Below are 22,725 nucleotides of genomic sequence, written 5' to 3' on the forward strand. Positions count from 1 at the left end.
TACATTTTTTTTTAGATATTTTTATCCTTTATTCCCAAACTTACAACGAACTTTTCCAAATCTTATACTAGTAAAATAAAATTTTATGTCAAAACATTTCTATATTCAAGAGAAATTTTAGGAGTCGAGTTCATGCACATGCCCAGAATTCATTCCTATTCCAAACATTGTGCTTTTAGACCAGAATGACACCACGTTAAAACTTTTAGTGGATAATTATAATGAGAGTCTCAGACCATTCAGACGCGCTGCGGGTACGAAGCTTCGTGGCCAGATCGGCATCACGAGCCATCTAGTTTTGCTGGTCTTCAGTTCAAGTCTCGAAACTGAGAACTTTTTAAATATATTTTTCTTTTCTTTTTTTTACATTTTTTTTTAGATATTTTTATCCTTTATTCCCACACTTACTACGAACTTTTCCAAATCTTATACTACTAAAATAAAATTTTATGTCAAAATATTTCTATATTCAAGAGAAATTTTAGGAGTCGAGTTCACGCACATGCGCAGAATTCATTCCTATTCAAAACATTGTGCTTTTAGACCAGAATGACACCACGTTAAAACTTTTAGTGGATAATCATAATGAGAGTCTCAGACCATTCAGACGCGCTGCGGGTACGAAGCTTCGTGGCCAGATCGGCATCACGAGCCATCTAGTTTTGCTGGTCTTCAGTTCAAGTCTCGAAACTGAGAACTTTTTAAATATATTTTTCTTTTCTTTTTCTTACATTTTTTTTAGATATTTTTATCCTTTATTCCCACACTTACTACGAACTTTTCCAAATCTTATACTACTAAAATAAAATTTTATGTCAAAATATTTCTATATTCAAGAGAAATTTTAGGAGTCGAGTTCACGCACATGCGCAGAATTCATTCCTATTCAAAACATTGTGCTTTTAGACCAGAATGACACCACGTTAAAACTTTTATTGGATAATCATAATGAGAGTGTTAGACCATTCAGACGCGCTGCGGGTACTATGCTTCGTGGCCAGATCGGCAGCACGAGCTATCTAGTTTTGCTGGTCTTCAGTTCGAGTCTCGAAACTGAGAACTTTTTAAATATATTTTTCTTTTCTTTTTTTTACATTTTTTTAGATATTTTTATCCTTTATTCCCACACTTACTACGAACTTTTCCAAATCTTATACTACTAAAATAAAATTTTATGTCAAAATTTTTTTATATTCAAGAGAATTTTAGGAGTCGATTTCACGCATATGCGCAGAATTCATTCCTATTCAAAACATTGTGCTTTTAGACCAGAATGACACCACGTTAAAACTTTTAGTGGATAATAATAATGAGAGTCTTAGACCATTCAGACGCGCAGTGAGTACGAAGCTTCGTGGCCAGATCGGCAGCACGAGCCATCTAGTTTTGCTGGTCTTCAGTTCGAGTCTCGAAACTGAGAACTTTTTAAATATATTTTTCTTTCCTTTTTTTAACATTTTTTTTAGATATTTTTATCCTTTATTCCCACACTTACTACGAACTTTTTCAAATCTTATACTAGTAAAATAAAATTTTATGTCAAATTATTTCTATATTCAAGAGAAATTTTAGGAGTCGAGTTCACGCACATGCGCAGAATTCATTCCTATTCAAAACATTGTGCTTTTAGACCAGAATGACACCACGTTAAAACTTTTAGTGGATAATCATAATGAGAGTCTTAGACCATTCAGACGCGCTGCGGGTACGAAGTTTCGTGGCCAGATCGGCAGCATGAGCCATCTAGTTTTGCTGGTCTTCAGTTCGAGTCTCGAAACTGAGAACTTTTTAAATATATTTTTCTTTTCTTTTTTTTACATTTTTCTTAGATATTTTTATCCTTTATTCCCACACTTACTACGAACTTTTCCAAATCTTATACTACTAAAATAAAATTTTATGTCAAAATATTTCTATATTGAAGAGAAATTTTAGGAGTCGAGTTAACGCACATGCGCAGAATTCATTCCTATTCAAAACATTGTGCTTTTAGACCAGAATGACACCACGTTAAAACTTTTAGTGGATAATCATAATGAGAGTCTTATACCCTTCAGACGCGCTGCGGGTACGAAGCTTCGTGGCCAGATCGGCAGCACGAGCCATCTAGTTTTGCTGGTCTCCAGTTCGAGTCTCGAAACTAAGAACTTTTTCAATATATTTTTCTTTTTTTTTTTTACATTTTTTTTTAGATATTTTTATCCTTTATTCCCAAACTTACAACGAACTTTTCCAAATCTTATACTAGTAAAATAAAATTTTATGTCAAAACATTTCTATATTCAAGAGAAATTTTAGGAGTCGAGTTCACGCACATGCGCAGAATTCATTCCTATTCAAAACATTGTGCTTTTAGACCAGAATGACACCACGTTAAAACTTTTAGTGGATAATCATAATGAGAGTCTTAGACCATTCAGACGCGCTGCGGGTACGAAGTTTCGTGGCCAGATCGGCAGCATGAGCCATCTAGTTTTGCTGGTCTTCAGTTCGAGTCTCGAAACTGAGAACTTTTTAAATATATTTTTCTTTTCTTTTTTTTACATTTTTCTTAGATATTTTTATCCTTTATTCCCACACTTACTACGAACTTTTCCAAATCTTATACTACTAAAATAAAATTTTATGTCAAAATATTTCTATATTGAAGAGAAATTTTAGGAGTCGAGTTAACGCACATGCGCAGAATTCATTCCTATTCAAAACATTGTGCTTTTAGACCAGAATGACACCACGTTAAAACTTTTAGTGGATAATCATAATGAGAGTCTTAGACCATTCAGACGCGCTGCGGGTACGAAGTTTCGTGGCCAGATCGGCAGCATGAGCCATCTAGTTTTGCTGGTCTTCAGTTCGAGTCTCGAAACTGAGAACTTTTTAAATATATTTTTCTTTTCTTTTTTTTACATTTTTCTTAGATATTTTTATCCTTTATTCCCACACTTACTACGAACTTTTCCAAATCTTATACTACTAAAATAAAATTTTATGTCAAAATATTTCTATATTGAAGAGAAATTTTAGGAGTCGAGTTAACGCACATGCGCAGAATTCATTCCTATTCAAAACATTGTGCTTTTAGACCAGAATGACACCACGTTAAAACTTTTAGTGGATAATCATAATGAGAGTCTTATAAACTTCAGACGCGCTGCGGGTACGAAGCTTCGTGGCCAGATCGGCAGCACGAGCCATCTAGTTTTGCTGGTCTCCAGCTCGAGTCTCGAAACTAAGAACTTTTTCAATATATTTTTCTTTTGTTTTTTTTACATTTTTTTTTAGATATTTTTATCCTTTATTCCCAAACTTACAACGAACTTTTCCAAATCTTATACTAGTAAAATAAAATTTTATGTCAAAACATTTCTATATTCAAGAGAAATTTTAGGAGTCGAGTTCATGCACATGCCCAGAATTCATTCCTATTCCAAACATTGTGCTTTTAGACCAGAATGACACCACGTTAAAACTTTTAGTGGATAATTATAATGAGAGTCTCAGACCATTCAGACGCGCTGCGGGTACGAAGCTTCGTGGCCAGATCGGCATCACGAGCCATCTAGTTTTGCTGGTCTTCAGTTCAAGTCTCGAAACTGAGAACTTTTTAAATATATTTTTCTTTTCTTTTTTTTACATTTTTTTTTAGATATTTTTATCCTTTATTCCCACACTTACTACGAACTTTTCCAAATCTTATACTACTAAAATAAAATTTTATGTCAAAATATTTCTATATTCAAGAGAAATTTTAGGAGTCGAGTTCACGCACATGCGCAGAATTCATTCCTATTCAAAACATTGTGCTTTTAGACCAGAATGACACCACGTTAAAACTTTTAGTGGATAATCATAATGAGAGTCTCAGACCATTCAGACGCGCTGCGGGTACGAAGCTTCGTGGCCAGATCGGCATCACGAGCCATCTAGTTTTGCTGGTCTTCAGTTCAAGTCTCGAAACTGAGAACTTTTTAAATATATTTTTCTTTTCTTTTTCTTACATTTTTTTTAGATATTTTTATCCTTTATTCCCACACTTACTACGAACTTTTCCAAATCTTATACTACTAAAATAAAATTTTATGTCAAAATATTTCTATATTCAAGAGAAATTTTAGGAGTCGAGTTCACGCACATGCGCAGAATTCATTAATATTCAAAACATTCTGCTTTTAGACCAGAATGACACCACGTTAAAACCTTTAGTGGATAATCATAATGAGAGTCTTAGACCATTCAGACGCGCTGCGAGTACGAAGTTTCGTGGCCAGATCGGCAGCACGAGCCATCTAGTTTTGCTGGTCTTCAGTTCGAGTCTCGAAACTGAGAACTTTTTAAATATATTTTTCTTTTCTTTCTTTTACATTTTTCTTAGATATTTTTATCCTTTATTCCCACACTTACTACGAACTTTTCCAAATCTTATACTACTAAAATAAAATTTTATGTCAAAATATTTCTATATTCAAGAGAAATTTTAGGAGTCGAGTTCACGCACATGCTCAGAATTCATTCCTATTCAAAACATTGTGCTTTTAGACCAGAATGACACCACGTTAAAACTTTTAGTGGATAATCATAATGAGAGTCTTAGACCCTTCAGACGCGCTGCGGGTACGAAGCTTCGTGGCCAGATCGGCAGCACGAGCCATCTAGTTTTGCTGGTCTTCAGTTCGAGTCTCGAAACTAAGAACTTTTTCAATATATTTTTCTTTTGTTTTTTTTACATTTTTTTTTAAATATTTTTATCCTTTATTCCCACACTTACAACGAACTTTTCCAAATCTTATACTAGTAAAATAAAATTTTATGTCAAAACATTTCTATATTCAAGAGAAATTTTAGGAGTCGAGTTCACGCACATGCGCAGAATTCATTCCTATTCAAAACATTGTGCTTTTAGACCAGAATGACACCACGTTAAAACTTTTAGTGGATAATCATAATGAGAGTCTCAGACCATTCAGACGCGCTGCGGGTACGAAGCTTCATGGCCAGATCGGCATCACGAGCCATCTAGTTTTGCTGGTCTTCAGTTCAAGTCTCGAAACTGAGAACTTTTTAAATATATTTTTCTTTTCTTTTTTTTACATTTTTTTTTAGATATTTTTATCCTTTATTCCCACACTTACTACGAACTTTTCCAAATCTAATACTACTAAAATAAAATTTTATGTCAAAATATTTCTATATTCAAGAGAAATTTTAGGAGTCGAGTTCACGCACATGCGCAGAATTCATTCCTATTCAAAACATTGTGCTTTTAGACCAGAATGACACCACGTTAAAACTTTTAGTGGATAATCATAATGAGAGTCTCAGACCATTCAGACGCGCTGCGGGTACGAAGCTTCGTGGCCAGATCGGCATCACGAGCCATCTAGTTTTGCTGGTCTTCAGTTCAAGTCTCGAAACTGAGAACTTTTTAAATATATTTTTCTTTTCTTTTTCTTACATTTTTTTTAGATATTTTTATCCTTTATTCCCACACTTACTACGAACTTTTCCAAATCTTATACTACTAAAATAAAATTTTATGTCAAAATATTTCTATATTCAAGAGAAATTTTAGGAGTCGAGTTCACGCACATGCGCAGAATTCATTAATATTCAAAACATTCTGCTTTTAGACCAGAATGACACCACGTTAAAACCTTTAGTGGATAATCATAATGAGAGTCTTAGACCATTCAGACGCGCTGCGAGTACGAAGTTTCGTGGCCAGATCGGCAGCACGAGCCATCTAGTTTTGCTGGTCTTCAGTTCGAGTCTCGAAACTGAGAACTTTTTAAATATATTTTTCTTTTCTTTCTTTTACATTTTTCTTAGATATTTTTATCCTTTATTCCCACACTTACTACGAACTTTTCCAAATCTTATACTACTAAAATAAAATTTTATGTCAAAATATTTCTATATTCAAGAGAAATTTTAGGAGTCGAGTTCACGCACATGCTCAGAATTCATTCCTATTCAAAACATTGTGCTTTTAGACCAGAATGACACCACGTTAAAACTTTTAGTGGATAATCATAATGAGAGTCTTAGACCCTTCAGACGCGCTGCGGGTACGAAGCTTCGTGGCCAGATCGGCAGCACGAGCCATCTAGTTTTGCTGGTCTTCAGTTCGAGTCTCGAAACTAAGAACTTTTTCAATATATTTTTCTTTTGTTTTTTTTACATTTTTTTTTAAATATTTTTATCCTTTATTCCCACACTTACAACGAACTTTTCCAAATCTTATACTAGTAAAATAAAATTTTATGTCAAAACATTTCTATATTCAAGAGAAATTTTAGGAGTCGAGTTCACGCACATGCGCAGAATTCATTCCTATTCAAAACATTGTGCTTTTAGACCAGAATGACACCACGTTAAAACTTTTAGTGGATAATCATAATGAGAGTCTCAGACCATTCAGACGCGCTGCGGGTACGAAGCTTCATGGCCAGATCGGCATCACGAGCCATCTAGTTTTGCTGGTCTTCAGTTCAAGTCTCGAAACTGAGAACTTTTTAAATATATTTTTCTTTTCTTTTTTTTACATTTTTTTTTAGATATTTTTATCCTTTATTCCCACACTTACTACGAACTTTTCCAAATCTAATACTACTAAAATAAAATTTTATGTCAAAATATTTCTATATTCAAGAGAAATTTTAGGAGTCGAGTTCACGCACATGCGCAGAATTCATTCCTATTCAAAACATTCTGCTTTTAGACCAGAATGACACCACGTTAAAACTTTTAGTGGATAATCATAATGAGAGTCTTAGACCATTCAGACGCGCTGCGGGTACGAAGCTTCGTGGCCAGATCGGCAGCACGAGCCATCTAGTTTTGCTGGTCTTCAGTTCGAGTCTCGAAACTGAGAACTTTTTAAATATATTTTCCTTTTCTTTTTTTTACATTTTTCTTAGATATTTTTATACTTTATTCCCACACTTACTACGAACTTTTCCAAATCTTATACTACTAAAATAAAATTTTATGTTAAAATATTTCTATATTCAAGAGAAATTTTAGGAGTCGAGTTCACGCACATGCGCAGAATTCATTCCTATTCAAAACATTGTGCTTTTAGACCAGAATGACACCATGTTAAAACTTTTAGTGGATAATCATAATGAGAGCCTTAGACCCTTCAGACGCGCTGCGGGTACGAAGCTTCGTGGCCAGATCGGCAGCACGAGCCATCTAGTTTTGCTGGTCTCCATTTCGAGTCTCGAAACTGAGAACTTTTTCAATATATTTTTCTTTTCTTTTTTTTACATTTTTTTTAGATATTTTTATCCTTTATTCCCACACTTACAACGAACTTTTCCAAATCTTATACTAGTAAAATAAAATTTTATGTCAAAACATTTCTATATTCAAGAGAAATTTTAGGAGTCGAGTTCACGCACATGCGCAGAATTCATTCCTATTCAAAACATTGTGCTTTTAGACCAGAATGACACCACGTTAAAACTTTTAGTGGATAATCATAATAAGAGTCTTAGACCATTCAGACGCGCTGCGAGTACGAAGCTTCGTGGCCAGATCGGCAGCACGAGCCATCTAGTTTTGCTGGTCTCCAGTTCGAGTCTCGAAACTAAGAACTTTTTCAATATATTTTTCTTTAGTTTTTTTTACATTTTTTTTTAGATATTTTTATCCTTTATTCCCACACTTACAACGAACTTTTCCAAATCTTATACTAGTAAAATAAAATTTTATGTCAAAACATTTCTATATTCAAGAGAAATTTTAGGAGTCGAGTTCACGCACATGCGCAGAATTCATTCCTATTCAAAACATTGTGCTTTTAGACCAGAATGACACCACGTTAAAACTTTTAGTGGATAATCATAATGAGAGTCTCAGACCATTCAGACGCGCTGCGGGTACGAAGCTTCGTGGCCAGATCGGCATCACGAGCCATCTAGTTTTGCTGGTCTTCAGTTCAAGTCTCGAAACTGAGAACTTTTTAAATATATTTTTCTTTTCTTTTTCTTACATTTTTTTTAGATATTTTTATCCTTTATTCCCACACTTACTACGAACTTTTCCAAATCTTATACTACTAAAATAAAATTTTATGTCAAAATATTTCTATATTCAAGAGAAATTTTAGGAGTCGAGTTCACGCACATGCGCAGAATTCATTAATATTCAAAACATTCTGCTTTTAGACCAGAATGACACCACGTTAAAACCTTTAGTGGATAATCATAATGAGAGTCTTAGACCATTCAGACGCGCTGCGAGTACGAAGTTTCGTGGTCAGATCGGCAGCACGAGCCATCTAGTTTTGCTGGTCTTCAGTTCGAGTCTCGAAACTGAGAACTTTTTAAATATATTTTTCTTTTCTTTCTTTTACATTTTTCTTAGATATTTTTATCCTTTATTCCCACACTTACTACGAACTTTTCCAAATCTTATACTACTAAAATAAAATTTTATGTCAAAATATTTCTATATTCAAGAGAAATTTTAGGAGTCGAGTTCACGCACATGCTCAGAATTCATTCCTATTCAAAACATTGTGCTTTTAGACCAGAATGACACCACAATAAAACTTTTAGTGGATAATCATAATGAGAGTCTTAGACCCTTCAGACGCGCTGCGGGTACGAAGCTTCGTGGCCAGATCGGCAGCACGAGCCATCTAGTTTTGCTGGTCTTCAGTTCGAGTCTCGAAACTAAGAACTTTTTCAATATATTTTTCTTTTGTTTTTTTTTACATTTTTTTTTAAATATTTTTATCCTTTATTCCCACACTTACAACGAACTTTTCCAAATCTTATACTAGTAAAATAAAATTTTATGTCAAAACATTTCTATATTCAAGAGAAATTTTAGGAGTCGAGTTCACGCACATGCGCAGAATTCATTCCTATTCAAAACATTGTGCTTTTAGACCAGAATGACACCACGTTAAAACTTTTAGTGGATAATCATAATGAGAGTCTCAGACCATTCAGACGCGCTGCGGGTACGAAGCTTCATGGCCAGATCGGCATCACGAGCCATCTAGTTTTGCTGGTCTTCAGTTCAAGTCTCGAAACTGAGAACTTTTTAAATATATTTTTCTTTTCTTTTTTTTACATTTTTTTTTAGATATTTTTATCCTTTATTCCCACACTTACTACGAACTTTTCCAAATCTAATACTACTAAAATAAAATTTTATGTCAAAATATTTCTATATTCAAGAGAAATTTTAGGAGTCGAGTTCACGCACATGCGCAGAATTCATTCCTATTCAAAACATTCTGCTTTTAGACCAGAATGACACCACGTTAAAACTTTTAGTGGATAATCATAATGAGAGTCTTAGACCATTCAGACGCGCTGCGGGTACGAAGCTTCGTGGCCAGATCGGCAGCACGAGCCATCTAGTTTTGCTGGTCTTCAGTTCGAGTCTCGAAACTGAGAACTTTTTAAATATATTTTCCTTTTCTTTTTTTTACATTTTTCTTAGATATTTTTATACTTTATTCCCACACTTACTACGAACTTTTCCAAATCTTATACTACTAAAATAAAATTTTATGTTAAAATATTTCTATATTCAAGAGAAATTTTAGGAGTCGAGTTCACGCACATGCGCAGAATTCATTCCTATTCAAAACATTGTGCTTTTAGACCAGAATGACACCATGTTAAAACTTTTAGTGGATAATCATAATGAGAGCCTTAGACCCTTCAGACGCGCTGCGGGTACGAAGCTTCGTGGCCAGATCGGCAGCACGAGCCATCTAGTTTTGCTGGTCTCCATTTCGAGTCTCGAAACTGAGAACTTTTTCAATATATTTTTCTTTTCTTTTTTTTACATTTTTTTTAGATATTTTTATCCTTTATTCCCACACTTACAACGAACTTTTCCAAATCTTATACTAGTAAAATAAAATTTTATGTCAAAACATTTCTATATTCAAGAGAAATTTTAGGAGTCGAGTTCACGCACATGCGCAGAATTCATTCCTATTCAAAACATTGTGCTTTTAGACCAGAATGACACCACGTTAAAACTTTTAGTGGATAATCATAATGAGAGTCTTAGACCATTCAGACGCGCTGCGGGTACGAAGCTTCGTGGCCAGATCGGCATCACGAGCCATCTAGTTTTGCTGGTCTTCAGTTCAAGTCTCGAAATTGAGAACTTTTTAAATATATTTTTCTTTTCTTTTTTTTACATTTTTTTAAGATATTTTTATCCTTTATTCCCACACTTACTACGAACTTTTCCAAATCTTATACTACTAAAATAAAATTTTATGTCAAAATATTTCTATATTCAAGAGAAATTTTAGGAGTCGAGTTCACGCACATGCGCAGAATACATTCCTATTCAAAACATTGTGCTTTTAGACCAGAATGACACCACGTTAAAACGTTTAGTGGATAATCATAATGAGAGTCTTAGACCATTCAGACACGCTGCGGGTACGAAGCTTCGTGGCCAGATCGGCAGCACAAGCCACCTAGTTTTGCTGGTCTTCAGTTCGAGTCTCGAAACTGAGAACTTTTTCAATATATTTTTATTTTCATTTTTTTAGATATTTTTATCCTTTATTCCCACACTTACTACGAACTTTTCCAAATCTTATACTACTAAAATAAAATTTTATGTCAAAATATTTCTATATTCAAGAGAAATTTTAGGAGTCGAGTTCACGCACATGCGCAGAATTCATTCCTATTGAAAACATTGTACTTTTAGACCAGAATGACACCACGTTAAAACTTTTATTGGATAATCATAATGAGAGTGTTAGACCATTCAGACGCGCTCCGGGTACTATGCTTCGTGGCCAGATCGGCAGCACGAGCTATCTAGTTTTGCTGGTCTTCAGTTCGAGTCTCGAAACTGAGAACTTTTTAGATATATTTTTCTTTTCTTTTTTTTACATTTTTTTTAGATATTTTTATCCTTTATTCCCACACTTACTACGAAATTTTCCAAATCTTATACTACTAAAATAAAATTTTATGTCAAAATTTTTTTATATTCAAGAGAAATTTTAGGAGTCGATTTCACGTATATGCGCAGAATTCATTCCTATTCAAAACATTGTGCTTTTAGACCAGAATGACACCACGTTAAAACTTTTAGTGGATAATAATAATGAGAGTCTTAGACCATTCAGACGCGCAGTGAGTACGAAGCTTCGTGGCCAGATCGGCAGCACGAGCCATCTAGTTTTGCTGGTCTTCAGTTCGAGTCTCGAAACTGAGAACTTTTTAAATATATTTTTCTTTCCTTTTTTTAACATTTTTTTTAGATATTTTTATCCTTTATTCCCACACTTACTACGAACTTTTTCAAATCTTATACTAGTAAAATAAAATTTTATGTCAAATTATTTCTATATTCAAGAGAAATTTTAGGAGTCGAGTTCACGCACATGCGCAGAATTCATTCCTATTCAAAACATTGTGCTTTTAGACCAGAATGACACCACGTTAAAACTATTAGTGGATAATCATAATGAGAGTCTTAGACCATTCAGACGCGCTGCGGGTACGAAGCTTCGTGGCCAAATCGGCAGCACGAGCCATCTAGTTTAGCTGGTCTTCAGTTCGAGTCTAAAAACTGAGAACTTTTTAAATATATTTTTCTTTTCTTTTTTTACATTTTTCTTAGATATTTTTATCCTTTATTCCCACACTTACTACGAACTTTTCCAAATCTTATACTACTAAAATAAAATTTTATGTCAAAATATTTCTATATTCAAGAGAAATTTAGGAGTCGAGTTCACGCACATGCGCAGAATTCATTCCTATTCAAAACATTGTGGTTTTAGACCAGAATGAAACCACGTTAAAACTTTTAGTGGATAATCATTATGAGAGTCTTAGACCATTCAGACGCGCTACGAGTACGAAGCTTCGTGGCCAGATCGGCAGCACAAGCCACCTAGTTTTGCTGGTTTTCAGTTCGAGTCTCGAAACTGAGAAATTTTGCAATATATTTTTCTTTTCATTTTTTTTAGATATTTTTATCCTTTATTCCCACACTTACTACGAACTTTTCCAAATCTTATACTACTAAAATAAAATTTTATGTCAAAATATTTCTATATTCAAGAGAAATTTTAAGAGTCGAGTTCACGCACATGCGCAGAATTCATTCCTATTCAAAACATTGTGCTTTTAGACCAGAATGACACCACGTTAAAACTTTTAGTGGATAATCATAATGAGAGTCTTGGACCATTCAGACGCGCTGCGGGTACGAAGCTTCGTGGCCAGATCGGCAGAACGAGCCATCTAGTTTTGCTGGTCTTCAGTTCGAGTCTCGAAACTGAGAACTTTTTAAATATATTTTTCTTTTCTTTTTTTTACATTTTTCTTAGATATTTTTATCCTTTACTCCCACACTTACTACGAACTTTTCCAAATCTTATACTACTAAAATAAAATTTTATGTCAAAATATTTCTATATTCAAGAGAAATTTTAGGAGTCGAGTTCACGCACATGCGCAGAATTCATTCCTATTCAAAACATTGTGCTTTTAGACCAGAATGACACCATGTTAAAACTTTTAGTGGATAATCATAATGAGAGCCTTAGACCCTTCAGACGCGCTGCGGGTACGAAGCTTCGTGGCCAGATCGGCAGCACGAGCCATCTAGTTTTGCTGGTCTCCATTTCGAGTCTCGAAACTGAGAACTTTTTCAATATATTTTTCTTTTCTTTTTTTTACATTTTTTTTAGATATTTTTATCCTTTATTCCCACACTTACAACGAACTTTTCCAAATCTTATACTAGTAAAATAAAATTTTATGTCAAATTATTTCTATATTCAAGAGAAATTTTAGGAGTCGAGTTCACGCACATGCGCAGAATTCATTCCTATTCAAAACATTGTGCTTTTAGACCAGAATGACACCACGTTAAAACTTTTAGTGGATAATCATAATGAGAGTCTTAGACCATTCAGACGCGCTGCGGGTACGAAGCTTCGTGGCCAGATCGGCATCACGAGCCATCTAGTTTTGCTGGTCTTCAGTTCAAGTCTCGAAATTGAGAACTTTTTAAATATATTTTTCTTTTCTTTTTTTTACATTTTTTTAAGATATTTTTATCCTTTATTCCCACACTTACTACGAACTTTTCCAAATCTTATACTACTAAAATAAAATTTTATGTCAAAATATTTCTATATTCAAGAGAAATTTTAGGAGTCGAGTTCACGCACATGCGCAGAATACATTCCTATTCAAAACATTGTGCTTTTAGACCAGAATGACACCACGTTAAAACGTTTAGTGGATAATCATAATGAGAGTCTTAGACCATTCAGACACGCTGCGGGTACGAAGCTTCGTGGCCAGATCGGCAGCACAAGCCACCTAGTTTTGCTGGTCTTCAGTTCGAGTCTCGAAACTGAGAACTTTTTCAATATATTTTTATTTTCATTTTTTTAGATATTTTTATCCTTTATTCCCACACTTACTACGAACTTTTCCAAATCTTATACTACTAAAATAAAATTTTATGTCAAAATATTTCTATATTCAAGAGAAATTTTAGGAGTCGAGTTCACGCACATGCGCAGAATTCATTCCTATTCAAAACATTGTACTTTTAGACCAGAATGACACCACGTTAAAACTTTTATTGGATAATCATAATGAGAGTGTTAGACCATTCAGACGCGCTCCGGGTACTATGCTTCGTGGCCAGATCGGCAGCACGAGCTATCTAGTTTTGCTGGTCTTCAGTTCGAGTCTCGAAACTGAGAACTTTTTAGATATATTTTTCTTTTCTTTTTTTTACATTTTTTTTAGATATTTTTATCCTTTATTCCCACACTTACTACGAAATTTTCCAAATCTTATACTACTAAAATAAAATTTTATGTCAAAATTTTTTTATATTCAAGAGAAATTTTAGGAGTCGATTTCACGCATATGCGCAGAATTCATTCCTATTCAAAACATTGTGCTTTTAGACCAGAATGACACCACGTTAAAACTTTTAGTGGATAATAATAATGAGAGTCTTAGACCATTCAGACGCGCAGTGAGTACGAAGCTTCGTGGCCAGATCGGCAGCACGAGCCATCTAGTTTTGCTGGTCTTCAGTTCGAGTCTCGAAACTGAGAACTTTTTAAATATATTTTTCTTTCCTTTTTTTAACATTTTTTTTAGATATTTTTATCCTTTATTCCCACACTTACTACGAACTTTTTCAAATCTTATACTAGTAAAATAAAATTTTATGTCAAATTATTTCTATATTCAAGAGAAATTTTAGGAGTCGAGTTCACGCACATGCGCAGAATTCATTCCTATTCAAAACATTGTGCTTTTAGACCAGAATGACACCACGTTAAAACTATTAGTGGATAATCATAATGAGAGTCTTAGACCATTCAGACGCGCTGCGGGTACGAAGCTTCGTGGCCAAATCGGCAGCACGAGCCATCTAGTTTTGCTGGTCTTCAGTTCGAGTCTAAAAACTGAGAACTTTTTAAATATATTTTTCTTTTCTTTTTTTACATTTTTCTTAGATATTTTTATCCTTTATTCCCACACTTACTACGAACTTTTCCAAATCTTATACTACTAAAATAAAATTTTATGTCAAAATATTTCTATATGCAAGAGAAATAAATTTTAGGAGTCGAGTTCACGCACATGCGCAGAATTCATTCCTATTCAAATCATTGTGCTTTTAGACCAGAAAAACAAAACGTTAAAACTTTTAGTGGATAATCATAATGAGAGTCTTAGACCATTCAGACGTCTGCGGGTACGAAGCTTCGTGGCCAGATCGGCAGCACGAGCCATCTAGTTTTGCTGGTCTCCAGTTCTAGTCTCGAAACTAATAACTTTTTCAATATATTTTTCTTTACTTTTTTTTACATTTTTTTAATATATTTTTATCCTTTATTCCCACACTTACTACGAACTTTTCCAAATCTTATACTAGTAAAATAAAATTTTATGTTAAAATATTTCTATATTCAAGATAAATGTTAGGAGTCGAGTTCACGCACATGCGCAGAATTCATTCCTATTCAAAACATTGTGCTTTTAGACCAGAATGACACCACGTTAAAACTTTTAGTGGATAATCATAATGAGAGTCTTAGACCATTCAGAAGCGCTGCGGGTACGAAGCTCCGTGGCCAGATCGGCAGCACGAGTCATCTAGTTTTGCTGGTCTTCAGTTCGAGTCTCGAATTCTGAGGACTTTTTAAAAATATTTTTCTTTTCTTTTTTTTTTAACATTTTTTTTAGATATTTTTATCCTTTATTCCCACATTTACTACGAACTTTTCCAAATCTTATACTAGTAAAATAAAATTTTATGTCTAAATATTTCTATATTCAAGAGAAATTTTAGGAGTCGAGTTCACGCACATGCGCATAATTCAGTCCTATTCAAAACATTGTGCTTTTAGACCAGAATGACACCACGTTAAAACTTTTAGTGGATAAACATAATGAGAGTCTTAGACCATTCAGACGAGCTGCGGGTACGAAGCTTCGTGGCCAGATCGGCAGCACGAGCCATCTAGTTTTGCTGGTCTTCAGTTCGAGTCTCGAAACTGAGAACTTTTTGAATATATTTTTCTTTTCTTTTTTTTACAATTTTTTTATATTTTTTTATCCTCTATTCCCACACTTACTACGAACTTTTCCAAATCTTATACTACTAAAATAACATTTTATGTCAAAATATTTCTATATTCAAGAGAAATTTTTTTAAGATATTTTTATCCTCTATTCCCACACTTACTACGAACTTTTCCAAATCTTATACTACTAAAATAAAATTTTATGTCAAAAAATTTCTATATTCAAGAGAAATTTTAGGAGTCGAGTTCACGCACATGCGCAGAATTCATTCCTATTCAAAACATTGTGCTTTTAGACCAGAATGACACCACGTTAAAACTTTTACTGGATAATCATTATGAGAGTTTTAGACCATTCAGACGCGCTGCGGGTACGAAGCTTCATGGCCAGATCGGCAGCACGAGCCATCTAGTTTTGCTGGTCTTCAGTTCGAGTCTAAAAACTGAGAACTTTTTAAATATATTTTTCTTTTCTTTTTTTTACATTTTTTTAAGATATTTTTATCCTCTATTCCCACACTTACTACGAACTTTTCCAAATCTTATACTACTAAAATAAAATTTTATGTCAAAATATTTCTATATTCAAGAGAAATTTTAGGAGTCGAGTTCACGCACATGCGCAGAATTTATTCCTATTCAAAACATTGTGCTTTTATACCAGAATGACACCACGTTAAAACTTTTACTGGATAATCATTATGAGAGTCTTAGACCATTCAGACGCGCTGCGGGTACGAAGCTTCATGGCCAGATCGGCAGCACGAGCCATCTAGTTTTGCTGGTCTTCAGTTCGAGTCTAAAAACTGAGAACTTTTTAAATATATTTTTCTTTTTTTTTTTTTACATTTTTCTTAGATATTTTTATCCTTTATTCCCACACTTACTACGAACTTTTCCAAATCTTATACTACTAAAATAAAATTTTATGTCAAAATATTTCTATATTCAAGAGAAATTTTAAGAGTCGAGTTCACGCACATACGCAGAATTCTTTCCTATTCAAAACATTGTGCTTTTAGACCAGAATGACACCACTTTAAAACTTTTAGTGGATAATCATAATGAGAGTCTTAGACCATTCAGACGCGTTGCGGGTACGAAGCTTCGTGGCCAGATCGGCAGCACGAGCCATCTAGTTTTGCTGGTCTTCAGTTCGAGTCTCGAAACTGAGAACTTTTTCAATATATTTTTCTTTTCTTTTTTTTACATTTTTCTTAGATATTTTTATCCTTTATTCCCACACTTACTACGAACTTTTCCAAATCTTATACTACTAAAATAAAATTTTATGTCAAAATATTTCTATATTCAAGAGAAATTTTAGGAGTCGAGTTCACGCACATGCGCAGAATTCATTCCTATTCAAAACATTGGGCTTTTAGACCAGAATGACACCACGTTAAAACTTTTAGTGGATAATCATAATGAGAGTCTTAGACCATTCAGACGCGCTGCGGGTACGAAGTTTCGAGGCCAGATCGGCAGCACGAGATATCTAGTTTTGCTGGTCTTCAGGTCGAGTCTCGAAACTGAGAACTTTTTAAATATATTTTTCTTCTCTTTTTTTTACATTTTTTAAAGATATTTTTATCCTTTATTCCCACACTTACTACGAGCTTTTCCAAATCTTATACTACTAAAACAAAATTTTATGTCAAAATATTTCTATATTCAAGAGAAATTTTAAGAGTCGAGTTCACGCACATGCGCAGAATTCGTTCCTATTCAAAACATTGTGCTTTTAGACCAGAATGACACCACTTTAAAACTTTTAGTGGATAATCATAATGAGAGTCTTAGACCATTCAGACGCGCTGCGGGTACGAAGCTTCGTGGCCAGATCGGCAGCACGAGCCATCTATTTTTGCTGGTCTTCAGTTCGAGTCTAAAAACTGAGAACTTTTTAAATATATTTTTCTTTTCTTTTTTTTACATTTTTCTTAGATATTTTTATCCTTTATTCCCACACTTACTACGAACTTTTCCAAATCTTACACAACTAAAATAAAATTTTATGTCAAAATATTTCTATATTCAAGAGAAATTTTAGGAGTCGAGTTCACGCACATGCGCAGAATTCTTTCCTATTCAAAACATTGTGCTTTTAGACCAGAATGACACCACTTTAAAACTTTTAGTGGTTAATCATAATGAGAGTCTTAGACCATTCAGACGCGCTGCGGGTACGAAGTTTCGTGGCCAGATCGGCAGCACGATTCATCTAGTTTTGCTGGTCTTCAGTTCGAGTCTCGAAACTGAGAACTTTTTAAATATATTTTTCTTTTCTTTTTTTTACATTTTTCTTAGATATTTTTATCCTTTATTCCCACACTTACTACGAACTTTTAAAAATCTTATACTACTAAAATAAAATTTTATGTCAAAATATTCCTATATTCAAGAGAAATTTAGGAGTCGAATTCACGCACATGCGCAGAATTCATTCCTATTCAAAACATTGTGGTTTTAGACCAGAATGAAACCACGTTCAAAATTTTAGTGGATAATAATAATGAGAGTCTTAGACCATTCAGACGTGCTGCGGGTACGAAGCCTCATGGCCAGATCGGCAGCTCGAGCCATCTAGTTTTGCTGGTCTTCAGTTCGAGTCTAAAAACTGAGAACTTTTTAAATATATTTTTCTTTTCTTTTTTTTTACATTTTCCTTAGATATTTTTATCCTTTATTCCCACACTTACTACGAACTTTTCCAAATCTTATACTACTAAATAAAATTTTATGTCAAAATATTTCTATATTCAAGAGAAATTTTAGGAGTCGAGTTCACGCACATGCGCAGAATTCATTCCTATTCAAAACATTGTGCTTTTAGACCAGAATGACACCACGTTAAAACTTTTAGTGGATAATCATTATGAGAGTCTTAGACCATTCAGACGCGCTGCAGGTACGACGCTTCGTGGCCAGATCGGCATCACGAGCCATCTAGTTTTGCTGGTCTTCAGTTCAAGACTCGAAACTGAGACCTTTTTAAATATATTTTTCTTTTCTTTTTTTACATTTTTCTTAGATATTTTTATCCTTTATTCCCACACTTACTACGAACTTTTCCAAATCTTATACTACTAAAATAAAATTTTATGTCAAAATATTTCTATATTCAAGAGAAATTTAAAGAGTCGAGTTCACGCACATGCGCAGAATTCATTCCTATTCAAAACATTGTGCTTTTAGACCAGAATGACGCCACGTTAAAACTTTTAGTGGATAATCATAATGAGAGTCTTAGACCATTCAGACGCGCTGCGGGTACGAAGCTTCGTGGCCAGATCGGCAGCAAGAGCCATCTAGTTTTGCTGGTCTTCAGTTCGAGTCTCGAAACTGAGAACTTTTTCAATATACTTTTCTTTTCTTTTTTTTACATTTTTCTTAGATATTTTTATCCTTTATTCCCACACTTACTACGAACTTTTCCAAATCTTATACTACTAAAATAAAATTTTATGTCAAAATATTTCTATATTCAAGAGAAATTTTAGGAGTCGAGTTCACGCACATGCGCAGAATTCATTCCTATTCAAAACATTGGGCTTTTAGACCAGAATGACACCACGTTAAAACTTTTAGTGGATAATCATAATGAGAGTCTTAGACCATTCAGACGTGCTGCGGGTACGAAGCCTCATGGCCAGATCGGCAGCTCGAGCCATCTAGTTTTGCTGGTCTTCAGTTCGAGTCTAAAAACTGAGAACTTTTTAAATATATTTTTCTTTTCTTTTTTTTACATTTTCCTTAGATATTTTTATCCTTTATTCCCACACTTACTACGAACTTTTCCAAATCTTATACTACTAAAATAAAATTTTATGTCAAAATATTTCTATATTCAAGAGAAATTTTAGGAGTCGAGTTCACGCACATGCGCAGAATTCATTCCTATTCAAAACATTGTGCTTTTAGACCAGAATGACACCACGTTAAAACTTTTAGTGGATAATCATTATGAGAGTCTTAGACCATTCAGACGCGCTGCAGGTACGACGCTTCGTGGCCAGATCGGCATCACGAGCCATCTAGTTTTGCTGGTCTTCAGTTCAAGACTCGAAACTGAGACCTTTTTAAATATATTTTTCTTTTCTTTTTTTTACATTTTTCTTAGATATTTTTATCCTTTATTCCCACACTTACTACGAACTTTTCCAAATCTTATACTACTAAAATAAAATTTTATGTCAAAATATTTCTATATTCAAGAGAAGTTTTAAGAGTCGAGTTCACGCACATGCGCAGAATTCATTCCTATTCAAAACATTGTGCTTTTAGACCAGAATGACGCCACGTTAAAACTTTTAGTGGATAATCATAATGAGAGTCTTAGACCATTCAGACGCGTTGCGGGTACGAAGCTTCGTGGCCAGATCGGCAGCAAGAGCCATCTAGTTTTGCTGGTCTTCAGTTCGAGTCTCGAAACTGAGAACTTTTTCAATATATTTTTCTTTTCTTTTTTTTACATTTTTCTTAGATATTTTTATCCTTTATTCCCACACTTACTACGAACTTTTCCAAATCTTATACTACTAAAATAAAATTTTATGTCAAAATATTTCTATATTCAAGAGAAATTTTAGGAGTCGAGTTCACGCACATGCGCAGAATTCATTCCTATTCAAAACATTGGGCTTTTAGACCAGAATGACACCACGTTAAAACTTTTAGTGGATAATCATAATGAGAGTCTTAGACCATTCAGACGCGCTGCGGGTACGAAGTTTCGAGGCCAGATCGGCAGCACGAGCCATCTAGTTTTGCTGGTCTTCAGTTCGAGTCTCGAAACTGAGAACTTTTTAAATATATTTTTCTTTTCTTTTTTTTACATTTTTCTTAGATATTTTTATCCTTTATTCCCACACTTACTACGAACTTTTCCAAATCTTATACTACTAAAATAAAATTTTATGTCAAAATATTTCTATATTCAAGAGAAATTTAGGAGTCGAGTTCACGCACATGCGGAGAATTCATTCCTATTCAAAACATTGTGGTTTTAGACCAGAATGAAACCACGTTAAAACTTTTAGTGGATAATCATAATGAGAGTCTTAGACCATTCAGACGTGCTGCGGGTACGAAGCTTCATATCCAGATCGGCAGCACGAGACATCTAGTTTTGCTGGTCTTCAGTTCGAGTCTAAAAACTGAGAACTTTTTAAATATTTTTTTCTTTTCTTTTTTTTACATTTTTCTTAGATATTTTTATCCTTTATTCCCACACTTACTACGAACTTTTCCAAATCTTATACTACTAAAATAAAATTTTATGTCAAAATATTTCTATATTCAAGAGAAATTTTAGGAGTCGAGTTCACGCACATGCGCAGAATTCATTCCTATTCAAAACATTGTGCTTTTAGACCAGAATGACACCACGTTAAAACTTTTAGTGGATAATCATTATGAGAGTCTTAGACCATTCAGACGCGCTGCAGGTACGACGCTTCGTGGCCAGATCGGCATCACGAGCCATCTAGTTTTGCTGGTCTTCAGTTCAAGACTCGAAACTGAGACCTTTTTAAATATATTTTTCTTTTCTTTTTTTTACATTTTTCTTAGATATTTTTATCCTTTATTCCCACACTTACTACGAACTTTTCCAAATCTTATACTACTAAAATAAAATTTTATGTCAAAATATTTCTATATTCAAGAGAAATTTTAAGAGTCGAGTTCACGCACATGCGCAGAATTCATTCCTATTCAAAACATTGTGCTTTTAGACCAGAATGACGCCACGTTAAAACTTTTAGTGGATAATCATAATGAGAGTCTTAGACCATTCAGACGCGTTGCGGGTACGAAGCTTCGTGGCCAGATCGGCAGCAAGAGCCATCTAGTTTTGCTGGTCTTCAGTTCGAGTCTCGAAACTGAGAACTTTTTAAATATATTTTTCTTTTCTTTTTTTTACATTTTTCTTAGATATTTTTATCCTTTATTCCCACACTTACTACGAACTTTTCCAAATCTTATACTACTAAAATAAAATTTTATGTCAAAATATTTCTATATTCAAGAGAAATTTAGGAGTCGAGTTCACGCACATGCGGAGAATTCATTCCTATTCAAAACATTGTGGTTTTAGACCAGAATGAAACCACGTTAAAACTTTTAGTGGATAATCATAATGAGAGTCTTAGACCATTCAGACGTGCTGCGGGTACGAAGCTTCATATCCAGATCGGCAGCACGAGACATCTAGTTTTGCTGGTCTTCAGTTCGAGTCTAAAAACTGAGAACTTTTTAAATATTTTTTTCTTTTCTTTTTTTTACATTTTTCTTAGATATTTTTATCCTTTATTCCCACACTTACTACGAACTTTTCCAAATCTTATACTACTAAAATAAAATTTTATGTCAAAATATTTCTATATTCAAGAAAAATTTTAGGAGTCGAGTTCACGCACATGCGCAGAATTCATTCCTATTCAAAACATTGTGCTTTTAGACCAGAATGACACCATGTTAAAACTTTTAGTGGATAATCATTATGAGAGTCTTAGACCATTCAGACGCGCTGCGAGTACGAAGCTTCGTGGCCAGATCGGCAGCACGAGCTATCTAGTTTTGCTGGTCTTCAGGTCGAGTCTCGAAACTGAGAACTTTTTAAATATATTTTTCTTCTCTTTTTTTTACATTTTTTTTTAGATATTTTTATCCTTTATTCCCACACTTACTACGAACTTTTCCAAATCTTATACTACTAAAACAAAATTTTATGTCAAAATATTTCTATATTCAAGAGAAATTTTAAGAGTCGAGTTCACGCACATGCGCAGAATTCGTTCCTATTCAAAACATTGTGCTTTTAGACCAGAATGACACCACTTTAAAACTTTTAGTGGATAATCATAATGAGAGTCTTAGACCATTCAGACGCGCTGCGGGTACGAAGCTTCGTTTCTGGATCGGCAGCACGAGCCATCTGGTTTTGCTGGTCTTCAGTTCGAGTCTCGAAACTGAGAACTTTTTAAATATATTTTTCTTTTCTTTTTTTTACATTTTTCTTATATATTTTTATCCTTTATTCCCACACTTACTACGAACTTTTCCAAATCTTATACTACTAAAATAACATTTTATGTCAAAATATTTCTATATTCAAGAGAAATTTTAGGAGTCGAGTT

Source organism: Argiope bruennichi, chromosome 1 (genome assembly GCF_947563725.1).
Source record: "Argiope bruennichi chromosome 1, qqArgBrue1.1, whole genome shotgun sequence".
Lineage (NCBI taxonomy): Eukaryota > Metazoa > Arthropoda > Arachnida > Araneae > Araneidae > Argiope > Argiope bruennichi.